The 25,174-nt window shown below is 42.8% G+C and overlaps 1 protein-coding gene and 1 pseudogene across 3 annotated transcripts in view; one reads left to right on the plus strand and one right to left on the minus strand.

Moving 5' to 3' along the window:
* Positions 1–25,174, plus strand: part of XKR4 (XK related 4) — a 485,043-nt gene that overhangs the window by 268,788 nt on the left and 191,081 nt on the right. The gene's annotated exons all lie outside the window — the stretch shown is intronic.
* On the minus strand, positions 15,371–15,975 carry LOC138850023 (transcription initiation factor TFIID subunit 10 pseudogene; annotated as a pseudogene).

The following is a 25,174-nucleotide window of genomic DNA, read 5'->3' on the forward strand; positions in this document are numbered from 1 at the left end:
AGTTCCTAGCTTCAGTCTGTGCCATGAATTTTGGGAGTGAACTAATAGATGGTAGATCTCTCTCTGACTCTCTTCCTCCTTTCAAATAAAATAATTACTTTATAAAAAATAAAATGGAAAGGAAAAAGATATTCTAGAGTAATTTCAACACTTGATTTATAATTTTGGGGAGTACACTACAGATCTCTATTATGAGGTTATAAACACCATGAGGTCAAGATCTGCTCATTATTCATTTCTGAGTCTCTCACTGATTAGCATAGTGATGTGTAAATGTTAGGCTCACAAAGAACATTTATTCTGTCATTAAACAAATGAGCTACTGAACAAACTTCAAAAGTTTGTGGAGGGGTCAGCGCTGTGGCTCAATAAGCTAAGCCTCCTCCTGCAGCTTTGGCATCCCATATGGGTACTGGTTCAAGTCCTGGCTGTTCCTCATCAAATCCAGCTCTCTGCTATGACCTGGCAAAGCAGTGGAAGATAGCCCAAGTGCTTGGGCCCTTGCACCTGCATGGGAGACCAGGAAAAATCTCCTGACTTCTGGCTCCTGGCTCCTGGCTTCAAATCAGCTCAGCTCTGGCCCTTGAGGCCATTTGGGAAGTGAACCAGTATATGGAAGACCTTTCTCTGTCTCTTCCTCTCTCTGTAACTCTACTACCTCTCAAATAAATCAATCTTTTAAAAAAGTTCATCAAGGCCGGCACCACGGCCCAATAGGCTAATCCCCCACCTACGGCGCAGGCACACCAGGTTCTTGTCCCAGTCAGGGTGCTGGATTCTGTCCCGGTTGCTCCTCTTCCTGTCCAGCTCTCTGCTGTGGCCCGGGAGTGCAGTGGAGGATTGCCAAAGTCCTTGGGCCCTGCACCCACATGAAAGACCAGGAGAAGCACCTGGCTCCTGGCTTTGGATCAGCATGGTATGCTGGCCACAGCAGCCATTGGAGGGTGAACCAACGGAAAAGGAAGACCTTTCTCTCTGTCTCTCTCTCACTGTCCACTCTGCCTATCAAAAAAAAAAAAAGTTTATCGAAAATTAAATCAAGCAATAATTTATTTTAATGCAAAAAAGTGAAGTCTATGAATAGTTTTTTCATAAAATGCACTTTTCATGAAATTTTAAAGATTCTTCATGTACATAGATACATTAAGCATACCATCTTAAAGTTGCAAGTGATTCTGGTGAAAATCCTGACATTCTAGCAGTACTTGCTTTAAACATCATGCTTTATGTTACAGGCTGAAACATTTCTTTGAGCTGCAGTTACATCATGCCCAGACCTTATCTGACAGTGGATATGGCTGCCACAGAGCATTCAGAACTTGAGTAGGAAACAGTGTATGTGGAGCCAATTTAACCTCATCACTGAGGAAGGGCTGCGTATCTCCTATCACCAAATTTGCCTTTCGTCAGAAAGAAATGATAATTCATAGAGATGTCAGCATGGAATTTTCTGGAACTCAATTTGGATTCTTGAATTCAAATGCCCCATTAATCAAATCATGGTTCTACTTGCCCATTTTTATATTTTCCTCTCACTTCTCTTCCACCATAAGCAGGCCTGCATGAAACTTAGCACATCTTTATGATACATTATGAGTCAATGCCATGTTTCTCAACAAGTGACTGCATCCTTAAACATGTAATGAAGGCTGCTCAGAAACTCAGCAGGCTGTATTTTTCTCATCCTTGTTACTGGTTTATTCCTGGGAAGATTGAAAACATCTAGGAAGCATAGTTCATATTAAAACTTGAAGCAGAGTGGGTGGGGGTTGTGTTGGAGTGGGTTAAGCCTGCATCCCATATCAGCATGCTGCTTCTAGTCTCAGCCACTCAACTTCTGATCCAGTTTCCTATTAATATGCCTGGGAAGCATCAGATGATGGCTCATGTACTTGGGTCCCTCCCACCCACATGGAAAATCACAATGGACTTCATGGCTCTTGGGTTCAGCCTGGCCCAGTCTTGGCTGTTGCTGTCAGCTGGGGGAGGAAATCATGAAAGATCTGTCTCTCTGTCTCTCTCCATCCACCTACTTTGTCACTCTGCTTTTCAAATAAATATTTTTTTAATTGAGACAGAGTAAAGACAGAGGCCAGTGAAAGAGAGGAAAGAATGAGAGCAATAATTTGTATTCTATGAAAGGAGGCAATGATAGTATAAATAGATACTTTAATAAAGGAGTGACAGTGAAAAGTTTATCTGATCTGAAAGCATCACTGAAGTACCTTGGATGACAGTTTTCTCAAAGAACTCCCTTCACCAGCTTTTCTTGGCTGAGTCCTGTGGTCCTTTTGAGAACAAAAGGCATAGTTCTCTCATTCTTGACAAGAAAAGCAAGGTATTTTCCTCAGTGTGTTGTAAGAAAGTCAAACATGTGATATCTGCTTGCCTTGCTGCCATACCCAATATGAAGTGACTTCCTTCTGCTACAAACAGCATGTCTCCTGTATAGTCTCCTGCCTGGAAACACACATGCATTACAGAAATACTCAGGCTAATCTGGCATGCCATGGACTACAAAGTTAATTGAACAACAGAGTAAAAACTGGAAAATTTTCTCAGGCATTGTAAAAAAGGAAAGTCCCGTGCATATGAGAGAGTTTTTTTTTTTTTTTTTTTTTTTGGACAGGCAGAGTGGACAGTGAGAGAGAGAGACAGAAAGAAAGGTCTTCCTTTGCCATTGGTTCACCCTCCAATGGCTGCTGCGGCTGGCGCACCGCGCTGATCCCATGGCAGGAGCCAGGTGCTTCTCCTGGTCTCCTATGGGGTGCAGGGCCCAAGCACTTGGGCCATCCTCCACTGCACTCCCTGGCCACAGCAGAGAGCTGGCCTGGAAGAGGGGAAACTGGGACAGAATCCGGCGCCCCAACAGGGACTAGAACCAGGTGTGCTGGCGCTGCAAGGCAGAGGATTAGCCTAGTGAGCTGCGGCACCAGCCCAAGATTTTTTTTTTTTTTTTTTTTTTTTTTGACAGGCAGAGTGGACAGTGAGAGAGAGAGACAGAGAGAAAGGTCTTCCTTTGCCGTTGGTTCACCCTCCAATGGCCGCTGCGGCCGACGCACCGCGCTGATCCGATGGCAGGAGCCAGGAGCCAGGTGCTTTTCCTGGTCTCCCATGGGGTGCAGGGCCCAAGCACCTGGGCCATCCTCCACTGCATTCCCTGGCCACAGCAGAGAGCTGGCCTGGAAGAGGGGCAACTGGGACAGAATCCGGCACCCCAACCGGGACTAGAACCCGCCGCAAGGCGGAGGATTAGCCTAGTGAGCCGCGGCGCCGGCCTGGTTCTTAAAAATAAAGAAAAGAATCTGTTTGTAAAAGTGCTAATTCTTGCAAATTTTGTTTTAAAATCTGCATTTTTTTCATTTGGGCAATTGTTTGCCCCACCTTGCACAATATTTGATGTGTAAAATAAGGTTCTAAACTCACCAGTGGTAAACATGTTAACTTGGTCTCCCCAAAATTAGATCCTGAGACACAGCTAGTGTATGTGTGGTTTATTTTAGGTCATGATTTCAAGGAGTGGGAGTGGGAGACCAGAAATGGCCAGCCCAGAGTGTATCAATGGTTAGTCTCTTTTGCATTACTATAATGAAATACCTGATGCAGGCAACTTATGTATACAAGAGGTTTATTTAGCTCACAGTTCTGAAGATTCTGGGCCATATCACCTATGTCAGCTCAGCTCTGGTGAGAGCCCTTTTGGCTGCTTCCCATCATGACAGGAGGACATGAGAAAGAGAGATTGCTTGGCTAAAACAGAAAGCCAGAGAGAGCTGAGGTCCCACTATTCCTTCCAAAGATAGAGCCTCCAAAGGCCTAAGGACTTCCCACCTGGCTTCACTTCTTAAAGGTCCACTTTTTAAAGGCCTCCAAACATGGCCACACTGAGGACCAAGCTTCCAAAACATGTGACTCCTTGAAGGACAAACAAGCAAACCATAGCAGTTTTCAAACCAGTCACTACTGTGCGTAACTGAGGCTGCATTCACCAATGGATTATTGTTAAGATTGCTCCTGATAAAGTTAAGCAATAAATTGAAATGTGTTGTGTAGCCATTGACCAGCAAATAGCTTAGAGTTAGGACTCATAATAGAGCTTTTAGTCTTGTTTTTTAGAAGCCATCACTTAAAGGCAGCTCTGAATCATGATGTATCAGGTCCAACTCCATATGACAGGAAGTAGACAGTTTTTTGCAAAAGACTTGTTGATTGACTTATTAGAAAGGAAGGATGACAGAGAATAGGAGAGAGCGTGAGAGAATGAGAGAGAGAGAGAGAGAGAGAGAGAGAGAGAAAATCTTCCATTCTCTGATTCACTTCCCAAATGACCAAAAGACTGGGGCTGGAACAGGCTGAGACCAGGAGCCATGAACTCTACCTGGGTCTCCTACATTGGTGGCCCGAACTCAGGGACTTGAATCATCTTTGGCTGCTTCCCAGGCTTATTAGCAGGTAGCTGCCTCTTGGTGGAGGCTTTAACCCACTGTGCCACAATGCCAACCCCAGGAACTAGATAGTTCTGACCCAAATAAAATTTTCATTGAAGTAGTAATTTAATTAAGTGGTAATTTAAGCATAGGTAACTGACACATTTTCCTGGTCAGAAGAAAGCCGAGTTTGTTTGCTAACTTAGGGAGCTATAGAAGTGGATCTGGCTGTGTCGAGAGAGTATGAGCTCTGGAGGCTGTAGAAATGGTGTCTGTGGTGAACTCCCTTGCTCCCTAGCTGTGTCACCTTTGTGTGTGAGCTAACCCTTCCTCATGGGTCTCAGAGAGTAATGACACCACCTTGTAGAACTTCCAAGCATATGGGGAGAAAAGCAAAAAACAATGCCTAAATAGAGCATTTTACCAGTACCTACATATTGTAGGTAGAAAGTTATTGTCAATTCCCTTTGCCTGGTCATGTGCTCTCTTCCAGAAAGCTGAATGGCAGATACACACCTTGAGGTGCTCACAAACACAAGCACGCCTCTCAGACTGGTCCTTGGACTGCCTCTCAGCTACCATTTAAAGCCAAGTTAGAAGCTTGAGTCTGGGTGGTGTGACACCTTCTTTTAAAAAAAAAAAATCAACAAGTCTAATTTTAATATGTCCTGGGCCGTGGTGAAACAACAGAAGGATGTAGGCAGTCTTTTGTTATTTACACAGCATGCTAAAAATTGTGTGCTAGACAGTAAATTTTTAAAAAGCCACCCTATAAATTCCAGTCTTATATTTTAATCTTGTATTGGTTTTAGTATTTAATACATTGTCACTAATCACATTTCCACAAACCACAATAGAGAGTCAATAAAAGGAAAGCAGAGTGTGTTGGATTTTGACTATTATTTTTCCCCAACTTAAGCTGGCTTCCATATAAAGCGTGGCATCAGTTGGATTTCCCTTTACGGCTTGAAAACCAACATCAAGTCCTGTTGATCACCAGGATTGCTGGGGTCAAAGCACAGTGTACAACTTCAGTTCATTAGTGAACAGAACAGCTCAAAAGAGTGTGTGTACACACCTACTCTTTTTGGCTTACTTGTGATTTTAAAGAAAATTGTCCAAAGGCACTGGTTGATATAAAAATATCACATGGCATGAGAGAAAGGACTGTGTCGCAGAATGTCAAAAACCCAGAACAAAACCAAAATTTTCTATAATTCTTACAACTTGGCAGCATACATAGCTGTAAGCTGATAGCCAACAGAGACACACTTTCAGCTGAGCCTGTGTGTTGTGTGGTGGTCTACTGTTTCTTGACACATGTGTGCCTGTATGTTTGAACCTCATAATTAAGCTTAAGCTTAGATGAGTGAATCTGCCTTCAGAAGGATGCATTGGGCAGGCACAAAGGAGAAAGAAAATTTAACAACATCACCACCTTGAGAAGTTTCTGATCTAATGAAAGAATTGAGACTAAATAGCATGTGAAGTAATTTGTGCAAATACCTGTTAAATAGATACTGCCCACTAAAGGATAGAGATCACTGATTGGCTGCAGGGAGCTCCAGTGCAGCTTGGAATTCTTCTCAACAGTCACCTTCAATGGATCAGAGTTAACATGCACATCAAACCTATTTCTTGTTCATCAATTAGGGATCACTGGATGTCAAGACTTTGAGTGCTGAGTGAGTTCAATATAATCCCATAGGTTAAAAATTGCTATGCTGGGCCTGGCATTGTGGCATAATGGGTTAAGCTGCCACCTGCAGTACTATACGGGTGCCAGTTCAAGTCCTGACTGTTCCACTCCCAATCCAGGTCCCTGCTGAAGTGTCTGGGAAAGCAGCAGAAGATGGCCCAAGTCTTCAGGCCCCTGCACCCAGCTGGGAGAGATCTGGATGGAATTCCAGGCTCATGGCTTTGGTCTGGCCAAGCCCTGGTTGTTGAGGCCATTTGGGGAGTGAACCAGCAGATGGAAGATCTCTCTGTCTCTCCCCCTCTAACTCTGCCTCTCAAATAAATAATTCAAAAAAAATTGCTTTGATAGAAACGGCAATTAGGGAAAGCTTGACCTATTTCTATAGAAGTGGCCTTGGATTTGGTTGCATGTTGTACACAGAGAGCAGTCACTCACGAGGAAGAACTGGGGCACACAGGGCCAGCAGAGAGAGCTGTAGGCATGGGTCACATGTGCATTGCCATACAACAAGACAGCCTGTGAGGTTGGACGTGGTAGGAGACCATCCACAGAGCTCAGCAGCAGAATCCAGATGTAATGGGAAGCTTAGGAATGATTTGGGGATTTCTAGCACAGCACTGATGTGGTGCCAAAGGCATATTTGGAGGATTCAAGTCCAGGGGAAACAAGAAAATCATTGTGGTGCTGCTTGGAAGTCTCTTGTAACAGAGGTGAGTATTTGAGCATGAGACGTTGATTTGAAGGGAATCCCAGGAAATGCTGCTCACCTGAGAGGACTTAGTTAGGGAAGTGGAAAAGGAAGGGAAGACAGACAAAAGCATGTGTTAATGAGGTCACCACATGGGAATTCAGGACTCATGCCCTCTGGGTACTCCATGAGGCAATCATCAACATACTTTAGTGTTATATTATGTGACAGGTGGCACAAGTGGGGTCCCTTGTCTCTGGCACAGGGCTGCTCCTAGCACATTAATTCCTCAGTCCTTTCAGGCAGCCCTGCACATGAAATGAGACAATAGGCTCATCTGGAATGAGAGTGTGATTGCTAAGGGTCTGTGGACAAGGAATCAACGTCTCACACACTTGCCCAGAAAGAGGCCTGGACTCCTATTTCCCCTGTCCTCCTTTTCACCAGTTGAGAGGCAGCCTAGCCATTTCTGGCTACTCTACAAAGAAGAACATTCTGAAGACAGCTTTGTCATTTTCACCAGCATATTCACTGAGAAAAGGTGGCCAAGTGGCATCTAGGTTTGAACATTGTGGAAATCTCATCATCAAGTTAATTTGAAGCCTACATTGTTCAATTTTCTCCATAGACTTTGAACTAACACTCATGCCATGATAGGTGAACCACAGATCTCTTTTCTCTGCCTTGGCCTTGGGAAAAAGACCTCCTGACCATTCATATTCCCCCAAGAGAGGCTGGGTTCACTTCCCCTGGGGCCATGTTATATTTGGGCATGGTGTCTTTTGAAGTAAAACTCTATTTTGGTGAGCATTAAACCCACTCCTGGCAAGGATGCACATTCAGCTTATTAAGGTTGGCACTGTAAATAAGGGTAATGCTATCTTGTTTGATGGCTTTTAATACTATAATGCCTCCCAAATAATCCCTTAGACTGGACCTCAATTCCAAACTCATATATCCAACTGCCTACTTAAGCTCTCCATGTGGATATATAAGAAGCATTTCCGACTCAGAATGTCTAAAGCACATCATCTGCCAATCAACCCCCCAGCCAAATTGCCCCACCTATGTAAATGCAGCTGAGTTCTTCCAGTATCTCAGGGCAAGAGCATTTATAGATGCAACACTGCCTCCTCTTTCTCTCACATCACATGTCTGCCATCAGGATTACATATAACACATAGCATATAACATGGCAGCAAATCCCAACATCTTTAAGTAAATACCCAGAATCTGCCTGGTTCTCCAGGTCCAAATAACCATCATTAATTGCCAAGGTTGTTGCAATGGCCTCCCTGATTCTACAGTTATTTGCTTTTATTCTAGTCTTAGTATAGCTGCCAGGAGCCCGTCATGAAATGTTGGCTCAATCATATCCTTCACTTTTTCAAACCTGCAAATGGTTTTCCTGCTCACCTGTGCAGTCTGTCCAGAGACTCTCTCATTCCTTATCTACTGTCCTACTACTCTTCTTTAAGCGTGCCTGAACCACACCCATCTACCTCATGCTTCTGGCCATCCTCTCTCAGGCTTGTACCTCCTGTTCTTTGTCTGGAATGTTATTCCTCAGGTTTTATGTGAAGAGAGCTGACTCCCTCTCCTTCCTGGAGTTTTGACCCAGATTTCAGATTTGCAGTAAATTTCCCTGGCTGCACATCTCATTTGACAAACACCCCACATGTTTTACCCCCCTTCCTGGCTTATGTCATCCTTGGCACTCAGCACGAGTTTATACATTTCATTTCAAATTTGTTTACTTCGTCTGTTGCTTGCCTTCTTCTTTTATAATGTCAGCCTGCATTTCATCTGCTGCTCTATTCCTAGACAAGAGGACTACCAGTCTCCAAATAGGTGTTCAGTACATACCAGTCAAATGAATGTATGAATGAATGAATGAAAAGTCATTTTAGTCAAATGAGACTTTCTTTGCAGAAACACTGAACTTTTGCTTATAGGCACAATTCCCAAGGGAAGCCAGTGTAGTAACTAGTGTAGCAGGTGATCACAGAAGCCTTTCCGGAGGTTTCCCTGGAAGGGACTCCATCTGCCCATAGATTATTTGAATGGAAGATTCCTGACCCCTGCCATGTTTAGCACATTGGTTTTCACAGTCCATTTACCAATCTCACAGCCAATGGTGGTGTGACAGTGTTCCCTGGGGTATAAAAAACAGTTGAGAACCCAGCTTGCTGAGCAAGTAGAAGAAGAAAATAATTGTATGATGATGGAGAAGTGTCTTCCTCTTTCCTGGACCCAACTCCACAAGCCTCTCTGTGCTGTGCTATGCTATATTGAAGCCTTTTCCAGGGACATTCCAGTCTCAGCACAGGCAGCTCGCTTGCTTTTCTCCTGCTGGATTGATATCACACCCTGAAAACCCTGCTGTGATGTCTTTCAGTTCTGTACTCTGTAAAATGAGGTGCTCAGGCTGAAACTGGTACACTCCACTATAGACTGGACCAGCCAATGTGAGCATGGAACAGGCACAGGTTTCTGGCCACAGCTGATGACCTCTATGCAAACTGAAGCCTTCTCAATCCACATGGTGTCAGAGAACAGACCCTACTGCCTACAAGAAAGCCCTCCCAGTCACAACCACTAAAACATTCTTCATCCAGGTCATCCAGACCTCAGTACTCTTATTCTCTCCCCATCTTTCTGCAGGACACATAGTTTATGTTCTCAAATTCTGTCAAGATTCTCCAGAGATGCAGCTTGAATTTCTTCTTTCTCTATGATGGATGAATGAATGAATAAATAATACAGTGAGACAATAAAATGAGCAGTGTCTTAAAAATTAATTGCATTTGGACCTACACAGCTCAAAACATTCAGAAGATTGGTCATGTTTAGAGTGATAAAGTTGTAGATACTATAAGCATTCAAAGCTCATGGAAGTTTGCACATTGCTGGTGAAATCAGTTCCTGTAATATAAATCTGCTTGGAGACACTTGAGACAGGACACTGAGGCCACCAGGAATGCAGAACCTCTCCAAGTTGTTACACCCCTTCCCACTCTGCCCCTATCACTTGACTACTCAATGGACAGGATGTGTCGGACACCACATGCCTATGACTTTTTCACAGAGAAAGGGGGAGAGAGCAAGAGAGCTCTTCTACCTCCTATTTCACTCCCCAAATGAACACAACAGCCAGGGCTGGGCCAGGATGAAGACAGGAATCAGGAACTCCATCCAGATCTCCCACACGGGTAGTGGGAGCCCAAGTAGCTGAACCATCATCTGCTATCTCCCAGGGTGTATATTAGTAGGAAGCTGTATCAGAAGTGGAACCAAGTGGCTAGTGTTGTGGTACAGTGAATTAAGTTACCACTTGCAATGCCAACATCCTACATCAGTGCTGGTCCAAGTCCCAGATGTTCCGCTTCTGATCCATTTCCATGCCTCCATGCTAATGTTCCTCGGAAAGCAGCAGAAAAAAGCTCAAGTGCTTGGCCTCTGCCACCCATGTGGGAAACCCAGATGGAGTTCCTGGCTCCTGGCTTTAGCTTGGTGCAGTCCTGGCCTTTGATTTGAAGAGTGAACCAGCAGCTAGAAGATCTCTCTCTCTCTCTCTCTCTCTCTCTCTCTCTCTCTCTCTCTCTCTTATTCTGCCTTTCTAGTAAATAAATCTTCAAAGCAAAACAAAAAGCAGAGCCAAGACTTAATCCCAGCCACTCTGATATGGGATATAGGTGTCCCCAGCAGCATCTTAACCCTCTGCACCACAATTCTTGCCTCTCAGTTATTTTTGAAAGCTATAAATATTCATAAGTCTGTTAAAGTCAAGCATTAAAGAGCTGCAAGGCAATATCTTGACTTTTACAGAAAGTAAAACCCTACAAACTCTTGGCATTTTCCTTGTCTGTCATAAAATCAATCGAATGGGGCTCAGGGTGAAGGTTCTGATCCTATCACAATCACTGTTTCCTAAGCAACAGAAGCAATTATTCTGTTAGCCCTCTTTTTCTGAAAACATTGTTAGTAATTTCTGCCCATAGTCTCTTAATCATGTGAAGCCTTAGTTTATAGTTACCATGTTGGTATTATATCAAATAAGAATTACTGCTACATTTACCCCAAGCTTCTTGTCTCCATGTAAGCACACACATCTGGCTATTAAATGTTAGTGTAGGGGCCGGCGCTGTGGCACAGTGGGTTAACGCCTGACCTGAAGCGCCGGTGTCCCATGTGGGTGCCAGTTCGAGACCTGGCTGCTCCACTTCCAATCCAGCTCTCTGCTATGGCCCCGGGAAAGCAGTACAAGATGGCCCAAGTCCCTGGGCCCCTGAGCCCACCTGGGAGACCCGGAGGAGGCTCCTGGCTCCTGGCTTCAGATCGGGACAGATTGGGCCGTTGTGGCCAATTGGGGAGTGAACCATCGGATGGAAGTCCTCTCTCTCTCTCTCTTTCTCTCTCTTTCTCTCTCTCTCTGCCTCTCCTCTCTCTGTGTAACTCTGACACTCAAATAAATCTTTAAAAAATTTTTTTAGTGTAGAGAAGCTCTACAGTAACGAATAACTTGGGAGGAGCACTCTTTTGTTGCTTCTGAGGGCTAAGTACCTGTTGCTGTGGAGTGACAACAGTGAATGAAGGCCCTTCCTTCCAAGTTCAGTCTCCTTCCATCCTGCCACAGCCATACTCACCAAGCTGTCCAAAAGGCCTTGGCCACACTGTCCAATAAGGAAAAATGATTTAGCAGAGAAAAACCTCTGTCAAATGTCCTTCCCTAGGTTTAAGGAAATGCCAGAGTATCAGGTTAGGTAATAAATATTTTTATAAGAGGTATGTGTGAAAAAAACAGAAAAATGACCATATGTCATAGATAAATTTTATTCTCACATAAAAATAAAAATGCAATCAATACAAATATATATTTATCAAATACCAGATGCCAAAGAAGTGTGACTTGGCTTTGAATAGGCTTCCAAACTTATACACAGCTACCCAGATATGCAGCTACTAGAGTACTATTCTTCTTTGGAGCCCCAAATTAGTTCTAATTATTTTCTGTCTGGGCAGGAGGTAGAGGAGGTTAAAAGACAGCACTTGAGTCAAGTATGTGCCAAGAAAGTCAAAGCATCTTTGATTGGAGAGACAGTGCTGCCCTTAGGGGCATGAAAGCATATGAAATGGGAGAAAAGATGCCCAGGACCAATGAGTTCTTTGAGGGTCCTGAGGATACTCTCATGTCTCTCTTTTTCCTATTGAGAATATACCTGACATACACATGACAGTGACACTGACAACACCTGATTTGGAGAGCCTCCGGTGAGACGTGGTGGCCCTAGGGCACGGTGACAGTGACAACAGAGAGTAGGGCTCTGTGAGAAGGTGGCTCTCAAGTGTGAGCTGACAGCTCCCTAGGGTCCTCTTGGGGTTGGAGGCAGCCCGACCATTCTTGCATGGCTGTGACACCCCCTGCAATGCTTGTGTCAGATGGAAAGTCATCCATTCATCTTCCCTCTACCTCCCAATACACATCCCCCCTCCTTGAATGATTAAACAGAAACAGAATCTAATGATAAAACAACAGTCAATAGGAAAATTTTCTACTATAGAAATACAGGCAGAATTTGAAGTCACGTTTAACATTATAGCATGGGATGGAAATGACAGCAGCCTGAAGCTCTGGATTAAAACAAGGTGACTGCTGTCTTTTAACCTGTGAATAAGGCACTTCTTAAGATGACAAATCATACCACTGTGTTACTTAACAGTAGCTCCTGTTGAGATTCCAAATATATGTGCAATATACATACATATAATATAGAATGCAAATCTGTGCAGCCAGGCAACCAAAGAAAATACCACTTGTTGGAATCTGTTTGTTCATGTTGTTTATTTGAAGCTCTTCTGCAGAGATTTTACTCAGTGTTTTCCAGATAGTAAAAAAAATAGCAGCTACTAGGAGCTACATTATTCCATGTACTGCAAGAGAGCAAAGGAAAATTCAGTATGAGAATATATAAGGAAATTATCCCCATCTATTAGTGATTTCTGATCCAGCCACAGATACATTAGCAGTTAATATAATACTTGATCAAGTATTATTTAAGGATTTAAGTGGTTATCATATGTATGGACTATGTGATACATAAGCTATACATATCCCATTTCCCATTTCCCTATGAGTAATGTAAAGATTATCTCAACCACATTAAACTCTAGATTAGATATATTAGCAATATAATTCTTGATATCTTGAACATTTTGGATTTACCCTCCTGTCCCATGTCTATTGCTTTTACTATGTGATATTTGTGTCTGAAGTTAGTGATGTGAAGGGCTAGTACTTAAGTACAGGTTGCTGTTTGCAACCTGGAAAATATCGATGAGAAGGTAAAAGCAATTTAAATCTTCAAAATACCACTGGACCTGATTAAGGAGCAGGTCATGTGTGGGTATCTTTGTGCACAGTGTTGGGGGGCAGTTGTGTAGGTGGGTTTGTGTGCATATCACCAAAATTGCTGAGGAAATTAGAAAAATCTCAATGTTGTTGGATTAAGATGATGTAGATGAGGTTGGCTCAGAAATCCTTGTGACCTTCTGTGAGTTAAGGGAAACCACATCTTCCACTCACACCTAACAATGACCCTATCAGAAAATGAATCCGTCCTGCAGTAAGGAAGGCAAATGTTTACTTCCAAGGAGCAGGCAGAACACGTTGACATTTCAGAGAGGGCTTTTATGGAGAACATCTCCCATTAACACTAATGAAAGCTGTGTATTTAATCCACTGCTTTCTCAAACTCAGGGCATATTTCAGTCTTGATGGCAATGCTTTGAATTTTTTTTCCTTCTTAAATGATACTCTTTGGTAATTATGCTGCATTTTTAACTGTAGCTATGGCTTTCTGCAAAGCCTGCCTGCCATCTGTATGAACTTCTCAGAAGAGCTGCAGCTTTTCATTACCATGAGCTCCCCAGGCCTCTGACGCTCTCTGTAGAAACAGTTTCTTCCACCCTTGCAGAGAAACAGAACCCTAGGGAGGAAAGCCCTAGGGGGCCCCTCACCTCCTCCTCACCGGGACACTGCCTGTATTCCCTGGTACTCAGGAAGTGAAATCATCCTGTTATCAGGGTGTCTTCCTTCCCCCTGAGAGGACAGATCCTGTCTGACAGCCTAATGTAATGTAATCTGACAGAAACATGATCCAGAATAAAATGCCTAAAGAAACCGACAGGAGCTGTAAACATGGAATATTTTCCCGTTGCTAGAGTAAAAAGGAAGAGAGTTATGGACAAAACCAGAACAAGGATAACTGACCCACAGTAGCATTCTCGTGGTGAGTCAGGCACATGTGCAAGCGGTGGCCATGGGGAGGCACCATCATCTCTACCTCGCGTAGGGAGACTGGCTCAGGAGCTACACAGCTTTACGAATGACAGTGCAGAAATACTTTTCCAATGAGATGGAACTGACACAGATGTCAAGAAAACAAGACTGCTTGGCCCTTTCTGCAAGTGTACAGGGACTGGCCATCAGCCACCTTCCTATTCCCCAGGGTCAGAAAGAAATCTGGTCATAATGTAACACGAAGATAGAGAGATGGGACACACATAAGACAGATAAATAAATAGGGTGCATACATGAGCGAGCGAGTGAGAGAGAGATGGAAAGAGAAATGGTTGTCCGTAGACTTCGGGTTCTCTAAAACAATGTATCTGTGTCTCAAGATGACTTGGGTCCCAAGCAACTGAAAGGAAAATCAAAGAATATCATTGCTATTCTCTACTTTTTTCCTGAAAAGGAAATGTTTTAATGACATCTAACATTTATTGATGGATCACCAGATAACTTATGTACATCATCTCACCTTACTTTTTAAGTTTTTATTTATTTATTTTATTTGAAAGACACAGAGTCCAAGTCAGAGAATCAGAGAGAGCTTCCATCCACTGGTTCACTCCCCAAATGCTTGCAATGGCTGGGGCTGGGCCAGACCAAAGCCAGGAGCCAGGAGCTCCGTCCAAGTCTCACACATGGATGGCAGTGACCCAAGTACTTGAGTGATCACCTGCTGCCTCACAGGATCCACATTAGCAGAAAGCAAGAATGAGGAGCACAGCTGGAACCTGTATTTGAAAGAGTGACAGGAAGAGCATGAGAGACAGAGACAGAGAGAGAGAGCATGCAAAAGCAAAATTGCACATGCAACAGAGATCTCTCACCTGCTGATTCACTCACCAAATGCCCACAACAGCCAGGGGTGGGCCAGGCCAAAGCCAGGAGCCAGGAACTTCATCCAGGTCTCCCTTGTGGGTGGCAAGGACTCAAGGACTTGAGCCATACCTGTTGCTTTCCCCTGTGCACATTAGCAGGAAATTGGATCAGAAGCAGAGCAGCTGGGACTCAAGGCAGGCACAGAGTTATGCAGGCATAACAAACAGTGGCTTAACCTATTGTCTCACAATGCCTGGCCCTCATAGTGCCCCCCCCCCTTTTTTTTCCCAGCATGGGAGGGATCAGCCCTGCCTGTCACAATAAAGTTTATTACGAAAACAGGCTGGTGTGGGGACATGGGAATAGGGAAGTACATTTAGGTTGCTGCCTCAAATGAAGTAGTGCGATTTCTTCACACTGATGTCATACTCGCTGAGGGCAGGGGTCAAGTCCTCCACGGTTAGAGCGTACTTGCGGTCCTTGCTGTCGCTCCGAGAGCTGCTAGAGGCTGCACCCTTCATTTTGCAGTGCTGTAGGGCATCGTTGGCAATATCTGAGATGAATTTCTGGGCAGTTAGGGAGATGAGCCGAATTATGCGTGGGTCTGAGGCCTCAAAGCCAGCATGGTTCACTTAGTAAACCATCTGGGATGGTAGGCGTATAATCCTCCAGCTGCAGCAGGAAGTCCACCAGAGGCGTGCTAGACATCACGGGCTGCGCGTGGTTGTAAGCCTCATTAGACAAAGCCCCCTTCGGGGGTGCCACACTGGAGTTACCCGCACTGTTCGGTGGGCTCCCCGGCTTGCGCCACCATGGGTGCTGTGTCCCGGGCCGCGGCTCCAGCCGTAGGCCCCCTTGCTGTCCCGATGGGGCTGGCCTTGTTCTCCGTGGTGATGCTAGCTAGCGGCCAGCAGGGTTGCAGCCGAGACAGAGGGTGCGTGAGGAGGGGAGGGCGCCGGGCCGGGAGTCTCAGGTTCCACGCCGGAGCCTTCATAGTTCATTTTTAACAGAATGGAAATCTAAGGCTTAGAAACTATGTAATTCCCCAGAATCTTGGAACTGATATCTCCAAGATTGGAGCCCTATTCTAGATCCAAAACTCAAGTTCTTTACCTCTACATCTGTTGTCTCTCAGCAGAAATGAGATGAATTCTGTCTGCATTGTTTTTGCATCTAGTGCATTCCAAAATAATTGGAGTTAAATGCATGTGATGAAAGATGGTGGTCCTTGAAGAAAGTCTGATGTCTTGATCCAGTTCCCATTTCTCAGCTGTGTGAACTTGCATAAATAGAGCCCTAAACAGGGCCAAGTTTCTGCATCCCATGACTCTAGACTATGACCTTATAATATAGAATAAAAGGGGGATGGGAAACAGAGTTGTGGTATAGCGGGTAAAGCCACCGTAGGCATCCCATATGGGCTCCAGTTTGTGTCCCAGCTGCTCCACATAGGATCCAGCTCCCCTACTAAAGGCATGGGGAAAGTAGTGGAAAATGACCCATGTGCTTGGACCCCTGCTATCCATGTGGGAGACCTGGAAGAAGCTCCTGGCTCTTGGCTTCAACCTGCCCTACCGCTGACCATTTTGAACATCTGGGGAGTGAATCAGCAGATGGAAGATTTACCTCAGTCTCTCCTTCTCTCTTGGTAACTCTTTCAAATAAATAGGTATATCTTTAAAAAAAATAAAAGGAATATCATTACCGCCATCCATGTAAGTAGACAAATCTGAGAATTAAAGCCTTAAAAATCAACAAAAATTAACAATAACATTGAAAATGATCAATAGGCAAATCACAAAACAATGCAGGTGACCAATAGATATAGTAAGTGTGAAACCTCATTGGGAATAAGACACCAATTAAAGCATATGTTGCTCTTCCCCCATAAAATTGGCAAAGATTTTTCTTTTCATCATAATACCTAAGGGATTAAGAAAGCAAAGGAACTCATGCATTGCTGATGCTAGGTAGTCTTTACAGAGAGCAATTTTACAAAATATACAAAAAGCTTTAACAACATTAATGCTATTTAAGCATGAAAGTTCATCACAGCATTGTTTATGAATTCCAAAAATAATAACCCCATAATCTCACCACTCAGAAATCAACACTTTAATATTTTGGTGCTAAACATTCTAAACTTTATTCTGTGTATATACACACATGCACATATTTTAAATTATTGATGGGACAGATTGTATATACTATTTTAACCTGCTTTTTGTCCTCATATACTGTCGGCCTTTCATATGTATGTGTTCCATATGCCATGGATTAAACCAAGTTGCAATATTTGAAAAAATAGTTGTATCTGTAATGAACACATGCAGAGTTTTTTGTATTCCCTAAATAATAACATGTACACTATAACAACTATTTGCATTGCATTTGGCATTAAAAGTAATCCAGATTACATAGAATCCAGATTAATTAAAGAAAACAGGAGGCTATGTGTTGTTTACGTGCAGTGCTATGCCATTTCGTAGAGGATTTGTGCATTTGGATTTTAGTATCCTCAGAGGTTCTGAAACCCATCCCTTCATATACCAAAGGAAAACTGTTCAATGAATAATTGTACATACTTTTTAAAATCTTTTTAAAAGACTTATTTATGGGGCCAGCATTGTATGGGTGGTGGTTAGAGTTCCAGCTGCTCCACTTCTGATCCAGCTCCCTGATAATGTGCCTGGGAAAACAGCAGAAGATGGCACAAGTCCTTGAATCCCTGTACCCACAAGGGAGACCTGGAAGAAGCTTCTGGCTTCTAGCTTCCACCCGGCCCAGCCCTAGCCATTATGAGCATTTGAGGAGTGGACCGGCTGATGGAAGAAGCACATGCTCTTTCTCTCTCTGTAACAATGCCTTTCAAATAAATAAAAATAAATCTTTAAAAAGTATTTTTTCAAGATAACAAATTTTTAAGTAATATTATAATCAAAGGCTTACTGGCTCATATTTGGGGCATTTTAACCATTTGTTGTATTGTAAATAATATTGTGCTGTATACACTCATAGCTAATATTCAGTGAGTTGGCTGTGCCTGTCCTTTGTGTATGGGTTTTTTGAGACAATGAGAGTCTTGAGCAGGTCTGTAGGCTGGCAATTCACTTGACTACCCTGACCCTGGCCGGACTCTCCAGACCAGAGATGGAGCCTCATCAGGCAACACTTCCTTGTTTCATGCTTTGTAAGCTGGACACATCAAGGAGTTGCTATGTGGTAAAGAAGTCTTTTCCTCCTAAACAAAGACTCACACATTTTAAAACTGCCCACCCAGAAATTCTGACACATGCTACAACACGGATGATCCTCGGGGATGTTACGCTAAGTGAAATATGCCAGTTACAGAAAGGAAAACCACTGTAAGATTCCACTTACAGTGTGCAATACCTAGAGAATTCAAATTCATTGAGACAGAAAGTAGAAGGATAGTTACCGGGGGCGGGGGTGGGGGCAAAGGGAAATTGTTCAATGAGGACAGAGTTTCAGCTTTGCAAGATGAAAAGCATTTCAGAGATGACTGCTGGTGCTGGTTGCACAGCCCTGTGGATCTGCTTAGCGCCACTCAGCTGTCCACTTAAAATAATTCTTGATATCTGGTAAATTCTGTATTATGATATTTTACCATGATGAAAACAAACAAAAAGCTAACCATGCAGGACCCAGAAAAGCTTTCCCTTTGGTTCAGAGGTGTTTGAGCTCTGTCTGTGCATCATTGGAAAGCTTAATTTTGGGTTTTACTAACTGAAATTCCACGAAGCCAAATACTCATTATCTTATTCCATGGGAAGAAACCTGTCACCAACAGCAGGTTAACTGTGAGCTCAAGGTGCTATAAAAGCACAGGTTTCATTGTACCTCAACAACTCATGTCCTTGTGGGCCATAGCTCTGGGAGCACTGTACTTTGTAGCCTGTGTCAGTCAGCAACTGAGAGTATGTGAACCTCCTCCCTAGGTGAGAACTAGAAATAAGACAGCTCAGGGAGGTCTTTGTGGGAGTTCTGCTGTCCTTATTCATGACATGGAGGTCTTGGATTTAAAACTTCTGTGAAAATCATAGGTAAGCAGAGCATTTATTCACTGTGGTCACTCAACATGGAAATGCTGCCTGCACTCTCATCGTGATATATCCCAATTCCAACGTCCTCTCACCAGTCACGCTGTCAACCTGATGAAAGCCAGCATTTTCTCTCACCTGGATCATTGTAGTCACCTTTTCTTTAAAAAAAAAAGCTTTTATTTAATGAATGCATTTTTCATAGGTACAACTTAAGGAATATAGTGATTCTTTCCCCCATACCCACCCTCCTACCCCAACTCTTGTCCCACCTCCTACTCCCTCTCCCATCCCCTTCTTCATTATGGTTCATTTTTAATTTAATTTTATATACAGAGGACCAACTCCATGTTAAGTACAGATTTCAACACTTCGTGCCCACCCACACACACAACATATAGAGTACAGTTTGGGAACAAGCTTTGCAGTTAATTCTCATAGTACAACTCATTAAGAACAGAGGTACTACATGGTGGTTAAGTGCACAGTGACTTCTGTTGTTCCTTTAACAATTAACACTCTTGTTTATGATGTCAGTGATCACCCGAGGCTCTTGCCATGGGCTGCCAAGGCTATGGAAGCCTTTTGTGACCACAGACTCCATCAGTATTTGGACACAGCCATAAGCAAAGTGGAAGTTCTCTCCCCCCTTCAGAGAAAAGTATGTCCTTCTTTGATGGTCCCTTCTTTCCACTAAAGTCTCACAGAGATCCTTCGTGTAGGATATTTTTTTTTTTTGCCACAGAGTCTTGGCTTTCCATGCCTGAAATGCTCTCACAGGCCTTTCAGCCAGACCAGGAAGCCTTAAGGGTTGATTTTGAGGTCAGAGTGCTATTTACAGCAAATGTCATTCAAGGAGTCTGCTGTGTGGACTGCTTCCCATATTAGACATTCCTTCCTTTTTAATTCTGTCTATTATTATAACCAGGCACTTGATATTATTTATATGATCACTTTTACACTTAAACGTATCTACATGTTGACTTTAATATTTAATATGATCACTTTAATAATTCAGATGGCATTTTTACCACTGATTTTAATGGGATTGGAGTCCCATTATAATTTTTTAGGCTGTGCCCTTAGAAGTAAGTCTGTAGGACTGTATGCAGAACTATACAGCTTTATAGTTATAGATGTAGTCACCTTTTAACCAGTGTCCCTAAGTCTCCCTTTGCCATACTGCCCTCTCCTTTCCACACATTAACCAGTCCTTTTTCTTAAAGATTTATTTATTTACTCAAAAGGCGAGGCCACAGGTACAGGGTGGGGGGGTGTCTTTCATCTGCTGGTTCTCTTCTCTAATGAACACAACATCCATGCCTGAGCTAGGCTAAAGCTAGAAGCCAGGAACTTCATCCTGGCCTCCTACATGGATGACAGGGGCCTAAGTAATTGGACTATCCTCTGATGCCTTCTCAAGGCACATTAGCAGGAAGTTGGGTAGGCAGTGGAGTAGCCAGGGCTCAAATATAGGATACTGACATTGCAAGTTGTGGCGAAACCCACTGGGCCCCAACACTGGCCCCAACCAGTGCTGTCATAATAGGAATCAGGTAGCAGGTGTTTGACACATCAGTTAAGGCACCACTTGAGATGCCCACATCCTATATTATAGTGTTCAGTTTAAAAAGTTCTAGTTCTTCTAACCGTGATTCCAGCTTCCTGCCAATGTACACCCTGGGAGGCAGCAGTTGATGGTTTAAGTACTTGGGGTCCTCCCAACCATAGAGGAGAAATGAATTGAGTTTCTAGCTCCTGACTTCAGCCTGTCCCGGCCTTGGGCATTTCAATGAACCACTGAATGGAAGATTTATTCTCTCTCTGTCTCTCTCTCCCCTGCCTTTCTCTCTCTGTCTTTCCTTTTAAAATAAAATGAAAATAAATAAATGATATTTAGTGCAAGTAAGATTCCTTACTCTTCTGTTCAGAATTCTCCAGTGACTTCTCATTTATCTTGGAGAAAAATACAAATTGCAAATGTTTCATGTACACTCATTCACTCAATAAAAAGGCATGAGTTAACTGATTGCTTCTTAATCATCAGAAGCAAAGCTCTATGTGGAGACACAAAGACAAATGACATTCTTTTCCCTCTTGGATTTTATCCTGTGGAATATCAGATGAACACACAGATAAATAAATACAAAGATAATGGCATTTTCCTCTTATCAAAGTCCCAATCAATTGGGAATAGACAATGCAATGGCCAGTTCTAACTGGGTGGGAAGACAGGGTGAGGGAGAGATAATATTTGAGTCTCACAAAATTATCACCTTTCCAGGGTGATAGGAGTGTGGATAGGTTTTGGAGGATAGAGAACCATAGCAACAAATCTGGGGTGGTATGAACTCATATCCTAGGAGTACTGAGTAAGAGCTTCCAGAGGCAGGGACACAGGATATGGAACAGAGAGACAAAGCCCAAAGCTTAGATTAGAAAGGCTAAACTGAAAGCCTTAGATACTATTATTTGCATTGTTTGAGTTTACTCTTTATCTTCCAGACTGTGAAGACCACTGAGGTTTTGAAGATGGGAGAGACTGTGTTAAATTTCTCTCTCATTGATAGATCACTCTGGAATCAATGGGAAGAATCTAGTAGAGGGTTCAAAGTGAATAAACAGTAAAAAACTGACATGTATTGAGTGCCTACTGTCTACCAGGTGCTGATCAGATTCTGTGCTAAACCCTTCACTTTTATCACATTTGATTCTCAGATGTACCCACATGATTGGATCTGCTGTTTTTTTCCCTCTTTAGAGATGAAAGTATTAAGACAGAGAGATGTTAAGTATGGGTCTTAATTTAAGAAGGTCACAGAACTCGAAGAAAACCCAAAGAATCAAATTTTATAGAAGGGGGTGGAATATAAAAGGGGAAAAAAAATCCAGAACATGGTCTGTTTTATCAAACCTAAGTGGTAAGGGAGGGTAGGCACCTATACCACTCCCTTGGTTTAATATCCATGACTTCATGGGTGGCACTCTATTACCAAGATAGTAGCTGAGACAAACATAGCAGGAAAGCTAACATGGTGTTTGGGATGTATTTGTTCCTATATGCTTGTGGGCCTCTGCAAAGCAGATGGACGTGCAAGTTTGAGTCTCAGGTGGGGTTGATGTGTGAATGTACCCAACAAGGAGGAGAAATCAAAGTGGGGCGGGGGGAGATGAGATTAAACATTGGTAAGAGTGTTAGCACTTGAATTAGGTCCCTCCCCAAATGATGTTCAAGTCTTAACCTTCCATACCTGTGAATGTGACCTTTTTTAGAAATAGAATAAGGTCTTTGCATGTAGTCAAGTTAAGATGGGATCACTGGAGTAAGTCCTAAATATGAAATGTGGTTATAAAAAGCAGGAATTTAGATACAGAAATGGACACACACAGGGAGAAGGCCATGTGAAGATGAAGGCTGAGATTGCACTGATGCACTTCAAACTGTTGATACCAAAGATTGTCAGCAAACCATTGGAACTGAGAGGAGACAGGCGTAAGATATTTCCTATGGCCTTCATAAGGACAAACTGATATCTTTATCTTAGATTTCTAGTTTGCAGAACTGGAGATAATAGGTTTCTTGTGTTCATGCCACCGGTTTTCAGTACTTTGGTAAAACAGCCTTAGGAAACCAATACCAGGAAGTAGAGGAAGGCATTCCCGTGCATGGAGAACTGAGGGATCACAGTGATGACTGAATGGAGATTGTTAATACCAAACGGAGTCTTTGAGTCAAGATGCAAGAAAAGCTATTCCAGGAAAAAGAACGAGTCTATGAAAAGGGCTGGAAGTATAAGAAAGGAAACACCAGCAGCTGGCACTGCACTGATCAGAAACTGCAATTGTGGAACAGGGGGAGAGACAATGGTCTGCTTAGAAAAGCACTGAAATTCCCATATCCTGCATAAAGCAAACTTCACCTTATAGCTGCTGCAGAGCAGTCTGTGTCCCAAGTTACTTGTTCTGTAATTTAAAATGACAGTATTATACAAATATAGTGGCAGTGGCAACATAGATTTTTTTTAAAGATTTATTTATTTATTTGAAAGGCAGAGTTACACAGAGAGAGAAGGAGAGGCAGAGAGAGGAAGAGAGGTCTTCCATCTGCTGGTTCACTCTCTAGTTGGCCGCAACGGCCTGAGTTGAGCTGATCCAAAGACAGGAGCCAGGAGCTTCCTCCAGGTCTTCCTGTGCGGGTGCTGGGGCCCAAGCACGTGGTCCATCTTCTACTGCTTTCCCAGGCCACACCAGAGGGCTGGATTGGAAGTAGAACAGCCGGGACTCGAACTGGCACCCATATGGGGCCCAACAGGCAGCAGCCTTACCCACTATGCCACAGCACTGGCACCCATAGATTTTCAATCTACCAAAATTATCCCATTTAAAATATGCAGAGCAATTAGATTGGCAAAACTAAGGAATCATAGACAATACCTGTGATAAAATTCAGGGCTGAGCCATACCCACAATTACCTGGAGACAAATTAACGACAGTTTTTAAGGTTTATATGAAATCAACAAGACAAGACCTTAAGAAGGGAAGACCTACCCTATTCACCAACAGACACTCACTGGAAGTGCACAGGGCCGTTGGAGGAACAGAAGAGAGACTGGGATATCAGCTCAATGATCCAACAAGAGGTTAAGTCCAAGGGGGTCACAATGCAATAAAACCTGACAATCTGATGTTATGGGATGAGTCTGGCTCCTTAATCTCATTAACTAATAAACACTCTTTCGAGACAATGCTCCACATCAAAAGAATCTGCTGGGAATGGATCCCCAGATGAGCACAACAGAAACAACCATAGGAATGAAAGAAAAGGTCCAAAGAAAAGGGAGAAGATGGGGAACAGAGGTCTGTGATTCCAAAATGTCACAAGTCATCACTCAGGAGGACAGCAGAGAAACAATGTCTAGAGCTGTGAAACCAGCAAGCTGTCCCAATGCACAAGTCCCACCCCACCACAAGTATAAAATATCCAAACTAACAAGATAAGGATCAAAACTGCTACCAGAAAAGAAAGTATGAAAACAAAAAATGTTTTGCAATGAAAACACAACAGAAAGAAGCATATGCACAAAACAGGGAAAAAAACATAAGCCAATATTTCAAAATGAGCTGAAAGAAACTATGAAAACTATAAGAGCTATTTAAAAACATTGTAAGTCAGAATTAGAAAATTTTAGGAAAAAAGTGTCTAGAGAAATTGTGATTTTGAAAAGAAGGATGATAGGACTCAATATAGAATTTTAATTTTAGAAAAGCAGGTCAGAATTGAAAATTCAACTAGAAGGGATATGATACTAGTCAAACACCAGAGTTAGAATATAAATAGCAGATGGAAAGGAAGAAAATATATTGAAGATGAAAAGGATTCAGAAAAACTTGTAGAAGGGGAAGACACCAGAACATATGTAAATAGGAATTCTCAAGGAAGAAGATGAAGGTAATGGATTATAACAAAAATACTGCACCCTGTAATTCAAGACAACTTTATTTATTGAAACTTAAGTCTTTTTAATGACCAGTAAGACTGTACTCCTGAGAAAATTGATGCAGAAGAGCCAGTGTCAGGATACATTCTAAGAAAACTAGAGGTCTTTAAAAAGAAATAAAATATTCTTTAGGCATCCAAGCAAAAAGGTCAAGTAACTTACAGGAGAAAGAGGATCAGATTTTCATCAGACTTTGCCATGACAACATATGATGCTAGCAAACAGTGAAATAACAGATTTTAAATGCTCCAATGAATAAATTGTTGATCTTGCCTTGCATAGAATATGCATGAATTTTGCATCCATCCAACTTGACCTTCCAGTGAAAAGGCTGCTCAGGCTTTTCTAGTCTTGCACTTGTTTGCTGTTTCTCCACTGCCCTTCACTCTTGGGATCTAAGTATCTCTGCATTGCCCATGTTCTGTCCTTTCACAGACTCTAAAGTGGGCACCAATCTCCGGCTAAATCTCTTGAAACTTTAGAATCTGCAGAAGCAAAGGAACCATCTGAAAACTGCGTATTGGTTGTCAATATGCAAGGAGTCGGGCAATGCTGTCCCTATGTGCTTTCCTTGAGCCATCCAGGTAGACAGCAAGCTTCTGACAAGCAAATATTGCAGAGACATTGACAAAA

Source organism: Oryctolagus cuniculus, chromosome 6, assembly GCF_051225735.1.
Source record: "Oryctolagus cuniculus isolate XC-2025 breed Fujian yellow rabbit chromosome 6, ASM5122573v1, whole genome shotgun sequence".
NCBI lineage: Eukaryota > Metazoa > Chordata > Mammalia > Lagomorpha > Leporidae > Oryctolagus > Oryctolagus cuniculus.